Genomic DNA, 23,029 nt, shown 5'->3' on the forward strand with positions numbered 1-23,029 from the left:
TTGCCATATAAATTATTAAATATTAATATAATAAAAGTAGATAAGAACCTATTCTCAGGCCTAATGAAAGTACCTACACACGAAATTTCACTAAAATCGGTTAAGCCGTTTTGGAGGAGTTCGCGCACAAACACTGTGACACGTGAATTTTATATATTAGACTAGCTGTTTCTTTGCCATATAAAGTATTTCGCCCGTATTATTTTATTGAAGTGACTAAATAAGTATGTCACCATGGCAACGTCCATCGCTATCCCGTCGCACAAACAATGGTCGCCGTCAGTCATGAGTTGTAATAATTTACTATTATTTATTCAACAAATGCACTTATCAATATAATAAGTACCCAGTAGCCGATTCTCAGACCCACTGAATATGCATATAAAATTTGGTAAAAATCATTAAAGCCGTTTTGAAGGAGTACGCGGCCTAACATTGTGACACGAGAATTTTATAATATATAAGAAGATTTATTGGTTTTTGTAACGACTTACGTATTAATAAGTAAGGTTATAATAAAAATCCTCGAGCCTTCAGCTTAAACATAAGCTTTTGTTTGCGGTTTGAGAATGATTGATGTACATGACTTGATATTACCAACCTTGATCAGCCATTTTGTTGCCGCTTCCTTTTTAATATCGTACTATAGCTTTGTCCACACTGTGCCTTTTTCTGCTCGTCAAGGGCATGCGTTATAGCGTAGTCAACAGCGAACGTTAGGCATGCCCGCGACGCATGCCCTCTGACCGTATCTAAAACTTCAAAAATGACAATATTGGCGTTGCGTTCCTTGACGCATTCAATTATTGAATGCGCCAATATGAAAGTTGATGACGAAAATTCAAGATGAAAGTGCACAGTGCATAGCTAATAAATATTCTAACTAAAAGCACGGACGTAAAAAAATACGGACGTAGCATTACACTATAAAGAGATGAAGCATGCAAGGTACGACAATTTCGTTTATTGTACACGTGACCGACACCCACACACGCAACTAGGTACTACAACCCGCTGACATTGTACATTGAGTGACGACACCAATGACACGCACACATCCTACACGGGCGGCCATAACTATGCTTCACTCGTGATTAGACTAGTTTACATCTGTATTTTTTTTTACGTCCGTGACTAAAAGTATCACGATAATGTGTTTAAAAAAATCCCTTAACGATATACAAATGAAAGCACCCTGCACCAGCATAGACAGTAAAGGCTCCCACACAAAACTGCGAATTCGCATCGCATCGCATCGCAATGTCATTTTTATTATGAATTTTGTCGCAGATATTTGCGATGTGGGAGCCCTAAACAAAAAGTACCGTTCGACGTCTGATATGACGTGCGCAACGTTTCGGACTTTAGTCCGATTGTGTGCTTTTATAATTTTGGACGTGGCGGTAATATCGTGGACGTCCGCGGTAAAACGTTAACATACTGAAGTAAAATGTATGGAAATATATTATGAAGACGCTTTTAAATTTCCGTCGACGATAACTAGAGGACATCACGACGTCTACACTCTTCTGAAGTCTGAACCGTACAAAACGTCCGCGGTGCGTAAAATCAAAAGGGCATTTATTAATTTATTCGGGCAAAATGATCGCGATCCTTTTTCGCGATTTTGTGTCCACACTAGCGATCATGATACGCTTCGATGCTACGCGACGGAGATCTGATCGGAGATCTGATCGGGAAAATGATACAGATGTGGACAAAGCCTAACGTGCTCAACGTTTTATCGTGGAAGCCGGCGTCCACGATAACGTGACATCGGAAATTATAAAAGCGCACATTTATTTACTGTACATAGGTACGAGCCAGTAGCGACGTATGCTAAGACCTTTGCGTAATCGGATCAACAAGTCGGTCGAAATCCTCGAGGATTAAAGTAAGTTCATCCAAAATACTTAATTATATAGTAACGAGCTTTTTCTCGCGGCCTCGCTCGCGTTAGCACGTATTATTATATACAAAATTTCATCCCCTGTTTTTACCCCTTGGTGGTAGAATTTATCAAAATCCTTTCTTAGCGGATGCCTACGTCATAACATCTACCTACATGCCAAATCTCAGACCGATCCGTCCAGTGGTTTTGGCTGTGCGTTGATAGATCACCATTAGGCCAGTCATTAAAGCCAAAACCCGAAAGAAATAAGTAACTAGATAAAATTTTAGGGGGTTGTTAAAGAAGGTAAAATAACTTACCGTGTGATTTTGCAGCGTTCTGGGGTGTACGGAAAGGGTTGAAAAGGGGTGAAAAAGGTTTTTTGTTAATAACATTGCGTAAAAAATTAGTAACACGCTGCAAATTTGGAATTAGGTTGTTCTTACCGTTTTGTAACGTGTATTAAATTTGCAGCATTTTGCAACATACGGAACATTGTTTATTATTAAAAAACAATAAAATTTGTTAATAACAGGGGTAAAAAAATTAGTAACACGCTGCAAATTTGGAATTAGTTTTTTCTTACCGTTTTCTAACGTGTATTAAATTTGCAGTGTTTTGCAACATACAGAACATTGTTTATTATTAAAAAACAATAAAATTTGTTAGTAACAGGGGTAAAAAAAATTAGTAACTCGGTGTAAATTTAGAATTAAGTTGTTCTTACCGTTTTGTAAAGTGTATTAATTTTGCAGCGTTTTGCGACATACGGAACATTGTTTATTACTATATGAACAAATATTTCATTTAGTATTGATGGTAAAAAAGTAAGTGAAGAGTTGCAATGCAAAGAAAATGTTGTCAGCATGTATTAGAAACATTTTTCAACTTTGCATAATTAATATCTTTACTACGGAACAATAAATAAAATATGTTAATAATATTTCGTGGATAATATTTTTCATAATTTACTATTTTCATATTTTCTTGAAGAAAATTCTCAATTACAGTTTTGTTCCAAAGTTTTCCCTTTCTACTGACATGCTTTTTCGTGATTATACCTGGACCGTTAGATGGTCAGCGTCCCGCCCCCGATTTTTGTTCATATAGTAATTAACAATGTTCCGTTCGTTGCAAAAAGCTGCAAAATTAATACACGTTACAAAACGGTAAGAACACAATGAAATTCGTTAATACGAATTTCATTGTTTTTTAATAATGTACAATGTTCATTTTGTTGCAAATTACTGTAAATTTGATATACGTTAGAAAACGGTAAAAACAACTTAATTATAAATTTGCAGCGTGTTACTACATTTTTTACCCTTGTTAATAACAAATTTCATTGTTTTTTAATAATAAACAATGTTCCGTATGTTGCAAAACGCTGCAAATTTAATACACGTTACAAAACGGTAAGAACAACCTAATTCAAAATTTGCAGCGTGATACTAATTTTTTTACCCCTGTTATTAACAAATTTTATTGTTTTTTAATAATAAACAATGTTTCATGTATTGCAAAACGCTGCAAATTTAATACACGTTACAAAACGGTAAAAACAACCTAATTCCAAATTTGCAGCGTGTTACTAATTTTTTACGCAATGTTATTAACAAAAAACCTTTTTCACCCCTTTTCAACCCTTTCCGTACACCCCAGAACGCTGCAAAATCACACGGTAGGTTATTTTACCCTCTTTAACAACCCCCTAAAATTTTATCAAGTTACTAATTTCTTTCGGGTTTTGGCTTTAATGACTGGCCTACATGTCAGTCAGTCACCTTTGAGTTTTATATATTATATAAGATATAAGATTAAGTATTTTGGATGTACTTTAATCCTCATATAAACATGTATCTATGCGTCTGTTGCCACTTGCGATGCAACTGTTTTGGAGATACTCTGAAGCCCAGGAAGAGATAAAGGATAGTTATTAGTTATTACAGTTTCCGAGCTATAATCAAATTTCTGTGCATCAAAGTTGCTGGCAACTACAACAAGTAACCTCCCGCGTTAATAATCTATCAAGTTTCCTAATTTCAAATCGATCGTCAGGTAAACCTCGAATTAGTAGGATAGCGCACACGGCACAACATAGATGTAGTTTACTAGATATGGCTGTCGAATTTTCTTCTTCCCATACAAAATTAAACAAAAAGTAACTCTCAGCGCTGCTACTTTCTCAGTGAACTCTATATAAGGGACACATGTCACATACACACTATTATTTTTACTTTGTCTTATTACATTCTGCATAGAGTTGGCTAAAAGAGAATGAAGATATATTATCTTATACTAGAGACGCCCCAACTCCGTTGAGACAAAATTCGTTTATCGCGCGGGAACCGTACATTTTTTCGGGATAAAAGTATCCTATGTCCTTTCCCGGGACTCAAAGTATCTCCATACCAAATTTTAGCAAAATCGGTTTAGAAGTTTGGGCGTGAAGGGGTAACAGACAGACAGACAAAATTTCAAGTTTCAACAAAATTGCAACGATAATGATAGTTGAATTGTCAAACATGAACATCCTAGGGACCGTAGACGATCATGCAGCAATTAAAATACTGTCACGTAAATGCATGTCATGTTGAATTACCATCTTATCGATACTGGGTAAGCACATCAAAGCAGAGTGGTTTACAAGATTTGGGAAGACAGTTATTAAGTTATTTACGTTTACGTTACGTTTTATAAAAAGGTTGATGTTTCGTTTAACATCTGATAATATTTATTTTCTTACATTTTTACAAGAAATTAATGTTTTTTTTATACTTCAATTATCCTTGCCTCGGCTAAGCGATGTAATATAACCCTGAGGCAGCGAATTTAAGCATCTTTCATATATTTATACAAGGTTTTGTTGAGAAGATTTATTTATACTAGTAGAGACAAAAATATTGTCAGAAATGTTTGTGTGCCCAGCAGGGCTAAAATGGTCACATTTTGCAATTCCTCAAATCAATTCAGAAAATGAATTGTCAAAACTGTCAAACTGCGGGGCTAAAATGGTCACATTTAGCAATTCCTCTCAATCAATTCAGCAAATGAATTGTCAAAACTGTCAAACTGACAAATGTCAAATCAGTACAAAAATACAGAAATGAATTGCAAGCAGAGTTGCATTTTGCGATTTTAGAAATATGAATCATATTATGATTCATATCATGATTCTTCAAAGCGACCATTTTAGCCCCGCTGACGAATGTCTAAATTAGTACGAATTGTGCATAGGAATTGCAAGCAGAGTGACCATTTTGCGATTTTTAAATAATGAATCAAATTATGATTCATAATTATGATTCTCCATAGCAACCATTTTAGAGCGCCTGATTCACCAAATTTTAATCTGAAGGAAGAACGCGGTTGACGTCATTTTGACATTTACCATTTTAAAGGCCTGTTTCACCACTTCCTGATAAGTGACGAATAGTCTATCCACCAATTAATTTGACAGATCAAGACGTATGGAGAATTTGTCAAAAAAGTTGTGAATAGCCTATTCGCACTTTATCAGAAAGTGGTGAAACAGGCCCTAAAACTTGCAGGGCCTGTTTCACCACTTCCTGTTAAGTGGCAAATAGGCTATCCACAATTTAACTTGACAGATGAAGTATGGAGAATCTGTCAAAAAAGCTGTTAATAGCATTATTTAATCAACTGCATCGAAATTATATTATTTTAGCCGGATTAATATTTTGCGGACCAATAACTATCATATCATGAGTCCTTTCCCGTTTCTTTAAGTATTCCGTTTCCGTATGGGCCATTTAAATCAGTTCAGGCATTGGCAGGTATTACACGCATCAATATTATCACGATGCCTAGGTCTAATGCAGCTTTGGGCGTTTACAATTTATTGCTGGAAGTTGATGAGTGAATTTAATTAAGGCGGATACGATGGGGTTGTCAAAAACCCCCATAAAAATAGATAAAAAAAAAGACTAATCGTGAAAAGGTAACAGACTGGCACACTTTCACATTAACAATATTATAGTTTGTGCGTTTTATGATGATATGCGTGACACATTTTAATTGACAATAGTAGGGAAGTTACCTACCAAAAATAAATCGATAGTTTAAATATATCACTTCGTAAAGGAATTGCAATGGAAATTATCGATTTCGTACTGACATATTTTCAGTGGTGCCGGCGATTTAAGATGGCCGCCCTTTTTTATCGATTTCATTTCGATACAACAGAGTCAATCTCTATTGACATAAGTTCCGTTTCATGCATATGACACTTTTCAAATGTTTTCGTAACAATAATTTTATACTTACTCCTATTTCACAGTTAATATTTATAATTTTTACATTTAGCATCTTTTCATTTTTATTCATTTACAATTGAAGGAAACATTTGTTTTTGTAGATGGAATATTATTTATTACATTTTGATTTTTTTTTGTTTTCTTGTAAAAAAAACCCGTTGCAAGGAACCCATATCATCTTAGAACGCACAAACTATAGTAAGGATTTTACCTATTTGGGCTAAGTTCCACCTTTTCCACCTTCGAGTCACATCCAGCTACCTAACTCTTCGGCCAATCAATACAACGCAACCTCATGTTTGTTCAGGCCAGGATTCAGGCTTATTTGGTTTAGTAAGTGCCTGGCCTCGCCGATATTTTCCAAAGCCGTCCGCGTTTGCAAGTTTTGAATACTTGAATTTTGATTAAGTATTGATATTTTAGGTTTCAAAAGAGGGAAAAAATAGAATATATTTTGTAACCATATTCATAAAATATCAATCCATTTGAATATTATTATAATTAATGCACATTTTGCCTATTACATCTTCGCTTGAAACGATTTTGATGAAATTTGGTACAAAGATACGTTGAGACCCGTGAAAGGACATATTATACGATATTTTCTTTCCCTGAAAACGTTCGGTTGCGCTGTTTGCGCAGCAGATAATAATTAATTTATCGCAATAAATTAATTGATATTTCCTGCGCAACAAAATCGCAACAACTATAGGTCTACCAGAATCTGATGGCAGAAAGTGAGAAATTAAATTGACTCTAGCAATGCCGGGGTAATTATTAAAAAAAAACTTGATCCTTTTTTTTTCTTTTAACGGCTTATTGTGTATGAAACATGCAAATATGAAAATTTATCCAATGATCAAGGATATTTTTTGAAAATCTGCCGTCAAAATTTGCCATCAGAAACTGGTAGACCTATAGTAATTATGGTTAAATCTTTTACATTATTTTTCAGCGCCAAAATTCGTTTATTGCGCACAACTATCTATGCTATCGCCTACTCTATTCATACTGCATATCAATGACATGTTACAAACCAACGGCATTCATTGCTATGCGGATGATAGTATAGGTGATGCTGTATACAGCATATGTATGTATAGGGGAGCCGGTATATATACCGGCTCCCCTAATATCGAGTCGAAACGAACTTGTGTCTAAGGTGGAGAATTCATTGGAGAAGGTCTCTGAATGGGGTAGACGTAACTTAGTCCAATTCAACCCCACCAAGACACAAGTCTGCGCGTTCACCACTAAAAAGTCACCAATGGTCGTTTATCCTCGTTTCGAGTGCACATCTTTAACCATCTCCCCTAGCATTGAGATACTTGGCGTCAACATATCGAGCGAAGTCCAGTTCCGATATCATCTTGAGGGTAAGGCCAAATTAGCCTCGAAGAAGCTTGGCGTTCTTAACAGAGCGAGACAGTACTTCAGCCCGGACCAACGCCTACAACTCTACAAGGCGCAGGTTCGGCCTCATATGGAATATTGTTCTCATCTCTGGGCAGGGGCGCCAAAATACCAACTGCTCCCTCTGGATCGTATCCAACGAAGGGCTGCTCGAATTGTTGACTGCCATAGTGTTTCAAACAGCTTGGACCCCCTGGAATTACGCCGAGATGTTGCTTCACTCTGCATCCTCTATCGGTTGTATCACGGGGAGTGCTCTGAGGAATTGTTCGGAATCATACCACCTCAACTTTTCGCTATCGTCCCACGCGAAATACATACCATCCTCATCACCTTGATGAGTGGCAGTCTTCCACAGTGCGTTTTACGCGTAACTTTCTGCCGTGTACTGTAAAACTCTGGAACGAACTGTCACCAGCAGTATTTCCGGACTGACACGACCTGCAAACCTTCAAGAAAAGAGCGTATTCCCTCTTAAAAGGCCGGCAACGCACCTGCAGCTCTTCTGATGTTGCGAGTGTCCATGGGCCACGGTAGTTGCTTACCATCAGGTGACCCGTTTGCTCGTTTGCCCCCTTATTTAATAAAAAAAAAACACACAACCGTACATTTTTTCCAACAGTGTGCTTTCCCGGGACTCAAAGTATTTACAGCTAAACTCCATCCAAATCAGTTCAGCGGTTTGGCCATGAAGAGGTAAGAGAAAGGCAGACTCTTTCGCATTTATAATATTAGTATATATTATCCAGTCTATTAGTCAGTACACGTGACTACCTATAGTAACCATTTAGTATTAGATCACTAAGAAACCAGACCCCAAAATGGACTAGCAAGGCCACGATGCTCCTTCATTAGAATCGTGCAGTTTTTTACACACTTTTTGCCAATCGTACGCATTCTCATACACTTTTTGTCGACTTTTTGCCTTGCGAGTTCCTTGCATTGATTTTAAAACGAAAAAAAATCATAAAAACCTTTGTTATGTAACACGGCCGTGACCCGCTAAAGTTTAAGGTTTATTGCGTCAGGCAATTACGGCACTTATGCGCACGTAATAGGATGTAGAGTCGCGTGAACGGGCCCGCAAGGTGATCCGTTGGGTGCACTGTAATTATAAGTCTTTGTCTGGTATTTGTAGAACATCATATTTATGTCAATGGTGTTTAAATGTTCCAGTTTTCAGATGCATTATTTTGCTCTATGAGAGCGGCGCTGCGTTGAAAAATTCCAGTTTCCACGTGCAAAGTTAGCTTGGATGATATAAAATATCATCCAAGCTATATATATATATATAGCTGAATTAGAATATACGATAAACACCATTATTTAAGCAACACCTCACTCATTAATAAGGTATTTTTAATATTATAATATTAATTACTATGATAGGTTAAGATTTAAGAACTTAAAACATAATAATTTAATAATAATTTTACTTTAAAATATACTTAATATATACCTCTAAGCTCTATAATCATCAATCAATTTTTAATTAAATGTATTAATATTTTTTTATTACGAAATTAATAGATTTTTTATTTAATTAAAGTAATCTCTTGTAAGCAGGAACTTACTTTATTTTTTGGTCTAATTACTATACTTACTATAAAATATAAATTATAATATTACAAGACGAGTACCTATTTAATATTTGATTTGATTTATGCATAAACGATGTAATGATACAGACTACAGTAATAGATGTACTTCCGGCGTATTATAATTTGAGGTCACTGGTTTGTTGGTAAACAAATACAGCGGTCCAAGGTTTGCATTCAAAAAGATGTTTGGGACATCTTTCTAAGTTTGTTTATCGCGCGAGAACCGCACATTTCCCGGGACTCAAAATATATTGATACCAAATATCAGCAAAATCGGTTCAGCGGTTTAAGCGTGAAGAGGTAACAGACAGACAGACACATTTTCGCATTTATAATATTAGTAGGTACGGATGTTATACTAATTTCGTAAAACATTATTTTGCCAAACAAGCCCTGATGTAAAAGTATAACCTAAGTACCAAGTCGACTAATCTAGTAGGGTTAGGTCTATTGTAGTATTTAGAACAGCCCTATCCAGGTAATTCCAGGTCTCTCATTAACCTGAATCTACCTTCTTTGTGCCTTTGCCCTTTTCCTAAGTTCTTTGTTTCGACTTTTGCATGTTTTTCGCCGTAATATATTTCTATGTGATGCTTCAGTTTGTATGTATCATTAAAAAAGCTACTTTCTGATGTGATTTTTAACAAAAAATTAAAACCGACTTCCAAGGTAAAAACAATAATAATATGAACTAAAAAGTATTAAATAACTCTTACTGTATAATAGTGCCTTTTTCAGAATTCGTCTAAATCTCAACTATTTCTGTACATACTACTGTCTTCATTACTTTGAAGTCGGTACCAGCTAATTTTATCGTGAGTTCAGTCAATGTCAGAATATCTGAAGCTTATGGGACTGGTACCAACTTCAAAGTAATGAAGACTGTAGCACAGTATAGCAATATGACATATCCCTTGCTATACTGTGACTGTAGTATGTACAGAAATAGTTGAGATTTAGACGAATTCTGAAAAAGGCACTATTATACAGTAAGAGTTATTTAATACTTTTTAGTTCATATTATTATTGTTTTTCTTGGAAGTCGGTTTTAATTTTTTGTTAAAAATAATAATTTCACTCTTTTTAGTTATCTACATGATAAGGCTTTATGCGTAAATAACCACTACGAATGTTAACTATTAACATTATGTTACTGTAAGCGAAATTGTGGTAAATGCTTGCAGTTATTTAAGCGATGCTGCAATTTAAAAACTTTTATCTTTAAAGGTTCAGGAGTTCTTTCTGTTCAGTGCCTTTGGACCAAGAGACACCTTCATATGAACTTTCTCTTATTCGTAACATATGTTTAAGTTACTAGAAACAACATTTTAACCACTATGAGTCTTTTGATAAATTTCAAGGATTTCCCTCGATTGCTCATAGATCCCATCATCAGCTCACCACTTTCGTAATTATTATACAAAATCAAGATTATATCCTATACAACAACACAAGAATTTTGAAAATCAGTTTACAAACAGCGAAATAATCATCAAAAAACATCTGCTTCGGTGCAAAATATCACGAAAAGCATCAATAATTGGGCCATAATGTGATGACCCATGGCATAATTATGATTTTTAATGATGATGATCAAATAAACTGATGTGTTGGCTTATGCTTTCAGTTGTTTAAACAACGCTGAAATCCCCGAACCTGTATCTATAAGGATTCAAAAGTTCTGTTGGGTACCTTCGGATCCAGGGTACAACCTGGTGCAAATTCTTACTTTTTGGTAGCATTTGCCTAGAATGCTTCAGAAAAAACTAAAATCATTATATGTTTCCATACAAATTTGAAGGAGTCCCTTCGATTCCTCCAGAATCCCATCATCAGATCACCACTTTTGTGAACATGGTACCAAATTCGAGTTAAAACCTATACAACACAAAAAGAATTTTGAAAATCGGATCACAAACGGCTGAGTTATCGTTGAACATACAAAAAAAAAAAAGATACATACAGCCGAACGTATAACCTCCTCCTTTTTGGAAGTCGGTAAAAACTGACTGACATAGTGAGCTATCAACGCACAGCCCAAACCACTGGACGGATCGGGCTGAAATTTTGAATGCAGGTAGATCTTATGACGAAGGCATCCGCTAAGAAAGGATTTTGATAAATTCTAACCCCAAGTGGTTAAAATAGGGGACGAAAGTTTGTATATAATAATACGTCTTAACACGAGCGAAGCCGCGGGCAAAAGCTCGTAATATTATAAAAGCGAAAGTGTGTCTGTCTGTCTGTAACATCTTCCCGTAAGGCGTCCTAGTAGACCTACTACGAAACCGTTTTGAGACTCAAACATACGGATGAGAATGCCGCGTCCTGCTCTAACAACGTCATTTCATTCTCGCACGATTGTTTGAGTCTCAAAACGGTTTCGTGATAAGGAAAGGAAAGGAAAGGAAATAGCCGGATACTTTTTATCCCTGAAAAATCTACGTTTCAGAGGTTTGGGCGTGAAGAAGTTACAGACAGACAGACATACACACTTTCGCATTTATAATATTTCCAGCCCAATACAACCTGCAAACCTTCAAGAAGGTATTCCCTCTTAAAAAGCCGGCAACGCACCTGCAGCTCTTCTGATGTTACGAGCGCCCGTAGGTGACGGTAGTTGCTTTCCATTAGGGGGGCGACTAACCCTAAAGTGTCGATTTTATAATTAATTTTTATACTTGAAAATAAGCCCCGAATTGTTTCATTTTCTAAAATTAGATACTACATTATATTTCAGAGAATTCGATCTGAGCAAAAACAAGATATCTTAAAATTTTCTCGATAGAAAAAAATCACAAAGATGCACCTAATTTTCACGAATTTTTCATTTATTGCCATAACCGTGCAATGAACTAAGTTAATATTTTAACACATTGTATAAAATCCTATCATTGAGAGATTGACCTAGCGGATTTTTAAAATGTTGTATATTTATCGAGTTATTAAGAAAAAACTAATTTGGCGATGAATCCGCGTCGTCCTTGTTCACCTGGCATATGAAAGACGGGCGTGAGTGTGAAGAGAGAAGGACGATGTTTGAATTTTTGGGTTAGTCGCCCTCTTAAGTGATCCGTTTGCTCGTTTGCCCCTTTATTTTATAAAAAAAAATCATTGAGCGATCGAAACACCAGAGGAGTTTATATTAAAAACAAATAAAAAGAAGAAGAGTAGTTTTTCTACAGTTACATATTATATTTCCTATGATCCTTCCCAAAGATTTTATTACTCCGAAGGTGCCTTTTCTTATCACCTGTTGATAACTAATAGTTGGAGACTAGAGTCTATAACATATTTCTCTGATTACTGAACTCCGTCGCGGTCGATATGACACAACTCGTTACGTAACTTAAGGCCGGGGTACAATGAGCTTAAAGACTTCAACAGTGACAATGGGCAATGGCTACCATATCGATTCTATCTATGGTATTATATCCTAAGATCCGACCGTAAAATCCTGCATGAATCGTTTTTTTTTCGATCAAATATATTTTAAAATAATCTTTAGAACGTATAGAATGGATCAATGTTGGGTTGCCTTGTTAAAAGTAGCCGCAAGTACCTCTAATTGAGCAAAATGAAATTCAATAGAAAAGTAAGAACTAAGAAGGAATGACATTGAGGAATGACAGGACACTACGCATAAAGTACTTGCGGCTACTTTTGACAAGGCAACCCAATATTAATCCATTCTATACGTTCTAAAGATTATTTTAAAATATATTTGATCGAAAAAAACGATTCCTGCAGGATTTTACGGTCGGATTCAATACTATTATAGTCTGTAACATCTTCCCGTAAGGCGTCCTAGTAGACCTACTACGAAACCGTTTTGAGACTCAAACATACGGATGAGAATGCCGCGTCCTGCTCTAACAACGTCATTTCATTCTCGCACGATTGTTTGAGTCTCAAAACGGTTTCGTGATAAGGAAAGGAAAGGAAAGGAAATAGCCGGATACTTTTTATCCCTGAAAAATCTACGTTTCAGAGGTTTGGGCGTGAAGAAGTTACAGACAGACAGACATACACACTTTCGCATTTATAATATTTCCAGCCCAATACAACCTGCAAACCTTCAAGAAGGTATTCCCTCTTAAAAAGCCGGCAACGCACCTGCAGCTCTTCTGATGTTACGAGCGCCCGTAGGTGACGGTAGTTGCTTTCCATTAGGGGGGCGACTAACCCTAAAGTGTCGATTTTATAATTAATTTTTATACTTGAAAATAAGCCCCGAATTGTTTCATTTTCTAAAATTAGATACTACATTATATTTCAGAGAATTCGATCTGAGCAAAAACAAGATATCTTAAAATTTTCTCGATAGAAAAAAATCACAAAGATGCACCTAATTTTCACGAATTTTTCATTTATTGCCATAACCGTGCAATGAACTAAGTTAATATTTTAACACATTGTATAAAATCCTATCATTGAGAGATTGACCTAGCGGATTTTTAAAATGTTGTATATTTATCGAGTTATTAAGAAAAAACTAATTTGGCGATGAATCCGCGTCGTCCTTGTTCACCTGGCATATGAAAGACGGGCGTGAGTGTGAAGAGAGAAGGACGATGTTTGAATTTTTGGGTTAGTCGCCCTCTTAAGTGATCCGTTTGCTCGTTTGCCCCTTTATTTTATAAAAAAAAATCATTGAGCGATCGAAACACCAGAGGAGTTTATATTAAAAACAAATAAAAAGAAGAAGAGTAGTTTTTCTACAGTTACATATTATATTTCCTATGATCCTTCCCAAAGATTTTATTACTCCGAAGGTGCCTTTTCTTATCACCTGTTGATAACTAATAGTTGGAGACTAGAGTCTTTAACATATTTCTCTGATTACTGAACTCCGTCGCGGTCGATATGACACAACTCGTTACGTAACTTAAGGCCGGGGTACAATGAGCTTAAAGACTTCAACAGTGACAATGGGCAATGGCTACCATATCGATTCTATCTATGGTATTATATCCTAAGATCCGACCGTAAAATCCTGCATGAATCGTTTTTTTTTCGATCAAATATATTTTAAAATAATCTTTAGAACGTATAGAATGGATCAATGTTGGGTTGCCTTGTTAAAAGTAGCCGCAAGTACCTCTAATTGAGCAAAATGAAATTCAATAGAAAAGTAAGAACTAAGAAGGAATGACATTGAGGAATGACAGGACACTACGCATAAAGTACTTGCGGCTACTTTTGACAAGGCAACCCAATATTAATCCATTCTATACGTTCTAAAGATTATTTTAAAATATATTTGATCGAAAAAAACGATTCCTGCAGGATTTTACGGTCGGATTCAATACTATTATAGTCTAATCAAAATAAGATATCCCCAACAGTCATTGACCTTCTTAGTCTTAGAGCTATTTAAGAAATGCTCGCACTGTATTCAGTAAAAAAATTGAAATAAAGACGCTAGAGTCTAGACTTTTATAAATTCACCGGAAAACCTCTTAGCCCTTAGAATGATAATCTACAACTTTTTATTAGTTCGAAGTGATATACCTCAATATTCATACTCAGTTCTCATCGAGTATGCAAAATACAATATCGCCCTTAGACTAGAAACATCTGTCACTTCACTGCCAATCGCGATTTGTATAGAAAACGACGAAATATAACAAGTTTTTTTGACAGGGGGTAAATTACCGCTACGGAAAAGTTACGATAATATTTCTTGAATAGAATAGGCAGTGACATCACTGACTGGTAAATAAATAATACCTGTTGTTTTAAGATCGCAGTCGCCTCCAAATTTTCCCTTTAGAATAATTATATTCTAAAGGAAAATTTTCCTTTAGAATAAATGACGCCTAAAAGCTGTAATCCATACTAACAATATTATAAACGCGAAAGTCCGTCTGTCTTAACGCATCATGCGCCGAACCGATTTTCATGTATTTTAGTATGCGATAAAGTACATAGAATCGTTTTTATTCCAAAACATTTAGTAACAATATATTAATAAATTAAGGTAAAGTAATATCTCAGAATAAAGATAAAGCTTAATTATGGGTTAAGACTTTTTAACTTTTAATTGCTTGCTTATGTAGATTGTTACTGGTAAAAAAGAATATTATGTGTTTCATATCTGACAGGTGATGGTTCATTAGTTCCAGTTGATCTGATTAATAGAGTATTCGCGTGACAGATTTCTAAATGTGACAGAGATAACAAACATCAGAACTCGTCTAGATGAACTTGTCTCATCTATGACAACGCCGCGATAGAAATGTGGAATATTGGGCAAAGGTCGCAGCAGAAGGCGCTACTAACATATCGACAGTAAACAATCCGACTAAAATCCGACATGTTGCACACACGTCAGAACTCAGAGCAGATTTTTTTTATGAAATAAAGGGGCAAACGAGCAAACGGGTCACCTGATGGAAAGCAACTTCCGTCGCCCATGGACACTCGCAGCATCAGAAGAGCTACAGGTGCGTTGCCGGCCTTTTATGAGGGAATAGGGTAATAGGGGAGGGTAGGGAAGGGATAGGAATAGGGGAGGGTAGGGGATTGGGCCTCCGGTAAACTCACTCACTCGGTGAAACACAGCGCAAGCGCTGTTTCACGCATTTCTCCGGTCGAGCCGGCCCATTCGTGCCGAAGCATGGCTCTCCCACGTGTATTATTGTCCCGCGTAGAATATTGACAGAAACGTGGCCAAACGTCGAACAAAAGTTTTTGTTTACTATATTATGTGCTGGTGCTGCAGTGTAGCATGAAAATCCATACTTAATATTATATATGCCAAAGTGTGTCTGTCTATATGTCTGTCTGTCTGTCTGTATGTTACCTCTTCACCCTCAAACCGCTGAACAGATTTTGCTGCGGAGATACTAGTTTGAGTCCCGGGAAAGGACATAGGATACTTTTTATCCCGGAAAAATGTACGGTTCCCGCGTGATGAAAGAACTTTCGTGCGACGAAGTTGCGGGCGTCATCTAGTATACTTATTTTTATTTTATTTTTTTTATGAAAGAAGGGGGCAAACGAGCAAACGGGTCACCTGATAGAAAGCAACTTCCGTCGCCCATGGACACTCGCAGCATCAGAAGAGCTGCAGGTGCGTTGCCGGCCTTTTAAGAGGGAATAGGGTAATAGGGGAGGGTAGAGATGGGAAGGGAAGGGAATAGGGGTGGATAGGGAAGGGAATTGGGCCTCCGGTAAACTCACTCACTCGGCGAAACACAGCGCAAGCGCTGTTTCACGCCGGTTTTCTGTGAGAACGTGGTATTTCTCCGGTCGAGCCGGCCCATTCGTGCCGAAGCATGGCTCTCCCACGTATAAACTACACTATAATCTATAGCAGGGGTTCTCAAACTTATTTTGTCTACTGCCCACTTTGAGAAAAAAATATATTTTAGCGCCCCCTTTGTTTCAATATAAAATGAATTCAGATGAAACAAATTACCCTCCAAGCCTCTACCACGACGCGTTCATTTTTTTCTGGGTCCCACACCGGGCAGACCCTTAGACTTTCAGCGCCCACAAGGGGGCGTTATCGCCCACTTTGGGAAAAGCTGATCTATAGCGATAGATGTAAGACTACTGATCTCGCATCTCTTAAAAATAGATATATATATTTGACACGTTCTTGTGCGTATATTTCACGCGAAATCCAGATTTTTGTATAATGTTAAGCAGTAAATATGCAACATGATGATGACACTACATGATTGCCTTGAGGTAAATAAATGCAATAGCAAATGCTTGAAAGATATAAATCTTAATTTACAATATTATGTTTGTTGTCTCTGGAAAATCCGATATAAAATAACTTTTGAAAATGAGCTAAGCGACGACAGTTTAATAATAAAATTAATAAATGAACTTGACGACCTCTGTGGCTCAGTGGGTGGGCTGTCGGTAGCTCAAACCGGGGGTTGCAGGTTCGAATCCCGCCGACGGAACAAGAAGTTTTCAAAGTTCCTGGGTCATGGGTGTGTATTAAATATGTGAAAAATCTTAAATATATGTATAGTATAAAAGTATTAAATATATTTCCGTTGTCTGGTATCCGTAACACAAGTCCTTCAGGTACTTAGCACGGGGCCAGACTGACGTGGTGTGAAGCGTCCATAGATATTATTATAAATTACAAGATGACGTCCGCAACTCCGTTGTGCCGAAATTCGTTTATCGCGCGGGAACCGTACATTTAGCCGGAATTAAAAGTATCCTATGTCCTTTCCCGGGACTCAAAGTATTTCCATACCAAATTTCAGCAAAATCGGTTCAGCGGTTTGGGCGTGAAGAGGTAACAGACAGACAGACGTAGACACATCTTCACATTTATAATATTAGTATGGATTAAACATTAATTAATAACTGTAGACCATCGTTTCGGTCGATAATCGTTTTGGTTTTACCTAAAAATTTAGACAAATATAAACAAGACAGAACTACGCATTTCGTTGTGGTCACTTTGACCACAATCAAATGCGTAGCCCTGTCTAAGGCTGCGTTTCCACCGGAGATGAGCCAAGCTGCGTTGCGAGGAATGTGTTTTACAAGTACCAATAGAATCGTTGCGCTGAACGTGGTCAGGCAAATGAAGCGTTTCTATTGGTTCTCAAGCTTCGGTGGAAACGCAGCCATGCGCGTACACACACGCGCTGCGCGCATCAAACTATGCCTCTTCGGGCATCCCACGTTATCAGTCGTTTGGCGTAGATTGACACGCAAGAAAAAAATCCATCATTTTGGTATTCATAATATAAATAATATTAATTTAGAACTAACAGTAGGCACTTTTTACCCAGTAAAACGGCAGCACCCTGAAACATTTAATCAGTGCTAGCGAAGCGAGCCCTAGTATATCCCACAATATTATATTTTTGTAATAAACTTTACGGAAAAACTATCACGCCTATTTGATTAGTGCTTTAATACAGTAATTTTATTTTTATGTAGATGTTACAATATTACGAAGCTCGGCTGTTAGCTAGTGACTTCTATAATTTAATGAAGATTTTTTATATATTTTAGTTTATCGTAGCAAACCACATAAGTGTACCACCAGCCTTACGCGTTAGCCGGCAGTTTTCAATGCCACATGCTTAGTACAAAAACAACTGGATAATTGTTTTTCACTTTTTTACCTGTGAAGGTCACCGCGACCATCGCAAGAACATTCTGCGAGTGGAAATTCACTTGAACTCAGAAGCTACTCAAATTGAGTGATCCTTTAATCGACGAGAAGACGCAAAATACGATTTGAAACAAAAACTTTTTAGGATAGGTTAAAAACCTTAGATAGAAAATACGTGACTAGATCGAAAGTCTATAAGACGAAGAGAGAGAAGCCCGCCGGCGCGGCGTAGAAGAGGAATTCTCCTGCTGTTTCGTTTTTCCTTACACCGGCATTCTTGTAGTGTAACTCGTTGTTTTTACATATATACTCTACAACTCTACAAGTACTTAAATTAATTTCACGTTTTCCAATGCTACTTAAAATTGATTAGTTCGGCATTGAAAACTCACAATGACAAAAATACAATTAAACCAAAAATACATTTAAACAGCAAATTAATTGTTTACGTAACATGATGCATGAGGTATTCAAATTTTAAAACTCTTCGACCGTGAAGGTTATACGTTTTTCAGTTTGTTTGAAATATTTTATTTGAAAATAAAATAAAAATATATTGGTTTACATTTCAATAAAAACTAAACGGCACATAATATAACCCAAGAGCCAGCGATAGCCAGACTTTCGTCATCTTTTAAAGATGAAAGTTTACCTGTTTATAACCGCTATAGAAGTGAGAACGACCAGTAGCTATACCATGAGTTTAAAGCTACTAGAGATCGCCAAATGGTCGAAATTCGACCTTAGTTTCAACGACATTTAGTACTACTATCTATATTTTGTGAAAAAATATTGACTCTGGGACTCAGCTGATCTCAGACTGGCCGTGTAAGCATTGTCTAATAGTATCTAAGATTCAATAAAAAAAAACTATAATCCATTTTCAATTTGTCACCTTGTTGTCAACAGACTTCAACCATAAATAAAAGAGTATAATTCGTAAGTATAGGCTTGTCACTCAAAAATCTGTCATTTACCTAGTGTGTGTGTTGCAGTGTGTGTAATGTTTTGTTTGTTAAAAAAATGTACGATAAAAACTTAATTTCAAAATAATATTAGCTCGATGCACTCCTTCACCATATAAATGTGCAAAATTTCATTCACCTACGTTTCCCTATTTTTCGTCAAAAAAATAGCTTTAAACTCATGGTAGAGCTACAGGAACTATAGAGTTTCGGTCGCGGTTAGGTACTTTAGGAGTTTTCAGCTCTAAAGGTCTACCTTACCTTCGTTAAAATAAATAAAGCTCAATTTTTTATCCCTATTTTATGCAGGATACCTGTAGGAATCTCGTCTCTCACTGCCGGTAATTTTTGACACTTGGTTCCTATTGCCAGACAGACTTTGACTCTTGGGCTAATATGCATGAGTCGTTTTCGCTAGGGTGTACTAAAATAATTAAGCGTTCTGCGGTCGAAATTTAACCCTCCTCTGTAAACTTAGGAAAGTAATTAGGAGGTTGTAATATCCCACATAAACATGCTAGCAAGCTGGCATAACATCTTTTTTTTCAGTGTCGAGCTAACATAGAACATGTAAGCTGTATGAGCTTGAGTAGAATTTTAAAGCATTAATTCTAATTATGGCTGCTCTTCCTAGGGCAATTCTTTACTTTTTTATTATAAATTGGAGCATGTCAACGCAAAGGCTTGAGTTTTAAGTTTTTGGGGGCATATTTTGACATTTGCGATTTGAAACTGACATTTAAAACATTCTATACAGATACTTCCGTGATCCGTCAAACGATTCCTGATTCTAATTTTTTTTTTTTAATGAAATAAGGGGGCAAACGAGCAAACGGGTCACCTGATGGAAAGCAACTTCCGTCGCCCATGGACACTCGCAGCATCAGAAGAGCTGCAAGTGCATTGCCGACCTTTTAAGAGGGAATAGGGTAATAGGGGAGGGTAGGGAAGGGAAGGGAATAGTTGAGGGTAGGGAAGGGAATAGGGTAGGGGTTAGGGGATTGGGCCTCCGGTAAACTCACTCATTCGGCGAAACAAAGCGCAAGCGCTGTTTCACCCCGGTTTTCTGTGAGAACGTGGTATTTATCCGGTCGAGCCAGCCCATTCGTGCCAAAGCATGGCTCTCCCACGTATAAATTTCAAATCTTGAGTTCTAAAAAGCAGTAACTATAAAATTTATGAAACGATTCTCTTGATTATCTACACAGTCTGTAATGAGAAATTCGGCGTTTCCAGCGTTGAGTTTTAATTATAATCTAGATTTATGTCACATTGAAGCCCAAAACGCTTATCCAGGTAATTAATTCCATCTGGAATTTCACCCCCGGGCAATACAGCGCAGCGGGCGATCCGTCATCGTTACGACCTAGTTTAGTTATTTTGTACCTCCGATATTGTGTGTTTAGCGGAAATCTATCCTGAGTGTATAAACAGTATTTTAGGGTATACGGTAGCCTTTTTAGTTGTAAATGTGATAGCGTAGACGTATAATTATGCTAGATAACGCCCGCAACTCCGATGCGCCGAAATTTGTATATCGCGCGGGAACCGATCATTTTTCGGGATGAAAAGTATCCCATGTCTTTTCCCGGGACTCAAAGTATCTCCATACCAAATTTTAAAAAATCGGTTTAGCGGTTTGGGCCTGATGAGGTAACGGACAGACTCATATGATCAGTGCCGTATTTATATTTTTTTATTTTATGAGTGTAGGCGACTTTATTTCCGCCGCCATTCTAGGACGCTCGCGCCCCTAGGCCGTGGCCTATACGGCCTTTTTATAAATCCAGGACTAAAAATAGTATACCAAGAGTATGAGGGCGGTCAAAATGAAAATTTTTAGCATTTAAGCATTTTTAGGACCATGACACCAAAATGTTTGAAAACCAACATTTTGGTTTATCTGGCATGATACGACGGCTTCATAAAAACAGGCGTAACTTGTTGTTTTGCCAACTTGCAACAGTATTTTGTTCCATGCCGTTAAGATCAGCAATTCACTTGTAGCAGCTACCCATCGTGACGTGATGATAATCGCTTCCCATCAGGCACTTCTGCCTATTTGCCGGTGCCGTTTCATAAAGTAATATAAAGGCAATTTGAGCATGTATGACGCTTATATCGCGGGCTGTCGTTGAAAATCAGTGCTCAAAGAAAATGTAGAGCAGCTCGAATTTCCACTCAACTTCCAGGTCATGAGTCCTGGCTGGATATCATTCTAGAAAAGTATTTAATGTGTTATGATTCCTGGCTGGATATATTAAAAAGGTATTTAATTTTTTGTGATTACTGGCTGAATATAATTTTTGAAAAAGTATTTATTGGGTTGAGAAAAAGTATTGTTATTTTTTATATTTTTTTAAGAAGTAAAAAATATGGGATATTAAAATGTTAATTGTTTTTTAATTTGTCTGTGACCAGAAAAGTTTGATAAAATTATCAACAAACTATTATAAACGCATTACATGTTTGATAATGCATTTACAAATTGCTAGCACCGTTATTGTGGTATTTTGAAATAGCTAGAAAATTAGTAGAAAGTTACAGTAAATTGTATAATATTAATATGAGCTTATTTTATTGTATACTTCTCTATACTAATTCTATAACATTTGGAGATAAAAACATGGTAAGGATTATGCTCGTTATAACATAAGTACTGCTTAATTATAATTAAAACAGAAATATTGGATCATTAGTTAAGCTAGTTTTTGTTGAAAAATAATGTTCTTAAAGTCTTAATAATTATAAAGCAGTATTTATTTTATTTACATAAAAACATTAAACTTAAAGCAAAAGGAAGGAAAAAGAGTTAATAGTTGGACCATTAACTCCTAACAACTAATACCTAAAATTAAAAAAAAAACAAACCTTTGGTCGACTGCGTTTAAATCCTTGCACAAACGAATGCACAAATAAAAAAAAACACAAACACACACGACGCGATAGGCAAATTTGAAATTGGAACGGTCCGCGCCGCCGAACGGACGCGAGGCGACTGGCTTACCCGTGCAACGCTCGCGCCAACTAAAACAATAAGTTGTTTATATCGGTAATTGATACAAGGGTATGAATTTATTGAACAACCTTACTATTAGTAACCTGGCTTTATACTGATTATTATAAGGGAAGAATCACGGTTTACGTTATTGGTCTGTGATTTTGCACAAAGCCGGCGAAATAAGACGCACTTGTTAGCTATTGCGACTTTCGATGATCCGAATATGTCAAGGCTTGCTCTTTTTCTGTTGTTACTTCCATAAATCTTTACCTATTATTTTGATTGGAAGTCGTAGTATTCTTCAATTCATTTTATTAAGTGAACAATGTTATTTGCTCGGCAATACATGCAGATTCCGAAAAACATGTATAAGAAGATAGGCAGACTTGGACTGCCCTCTAACAGCAACAGTTAGTGCTAGTGAAATTTCCCCCCTATCACAGGCTTCATCTACTTCAGGGGAACTGATGTTTTTGCAAATCTCTGTAAAATTATTTCTGACAATAAAGATTTCTGTATTTTTTTTTATTTGCCCAATTCTTTATTTAAACGTGTAACAAGGCTACAGGTGTAATTTGTAAGCGAACATCGAGGCTGGATTTGTTAGCGGCGTCCTTTAATTATTAGCACCTGCATCCGGAAACTCCGAACTTGTCAAATTGACAATTGGAACTCGTGACAAATTAATTGACAATTTGACAATTTAGTAGTTTCGTAATTAGAGGCTTTGTTCGGTATTTAATTTTTTTTTTTACTGAAAATAACAAGCCCAATA

General features: G+C 36.6%; 1 protein-coding gene across 4 annotated transcripts in view; it reads right to left on the bottom strand.

Moving 5' to 3' along the window:
• LOC121735608 (Ig-like and fibronectin type-III domain-containing protein 2) overlaps positions 1-22,271 on the bottom strand; it is a 150,396-nt gene extending 128,125 nt beyond the window's left edge. For all 4 annotated transcript variants that reach the window (XM_042126475.1, XM_042126473.1, XM_042126474.1 and 1 more), the window contains exon 1: positions 22,125-22,271. The gene's annotated coding sequence lies outside the window, so the exon portion shown is untranslated. The remainder of the gene's footprint in view (positions 1-22,124) is intronic.
• Positions 22,272-23,029: the final 758 nt, after the last annotated feature.

Source organism: Aricia agestis, chromosome 17 (assembly GCF_905147365.1).
Source record: "Aricia agestis chromosome 17, ilAriAges1.1, whole genome shotgun sequence".
Classification (NCBI taxonomy): Eukaryota; Metazoa; Arthropoda; class Insecta; order Lepidoptera; family Lycaenidae; genus Aricia; species Aricia agestis.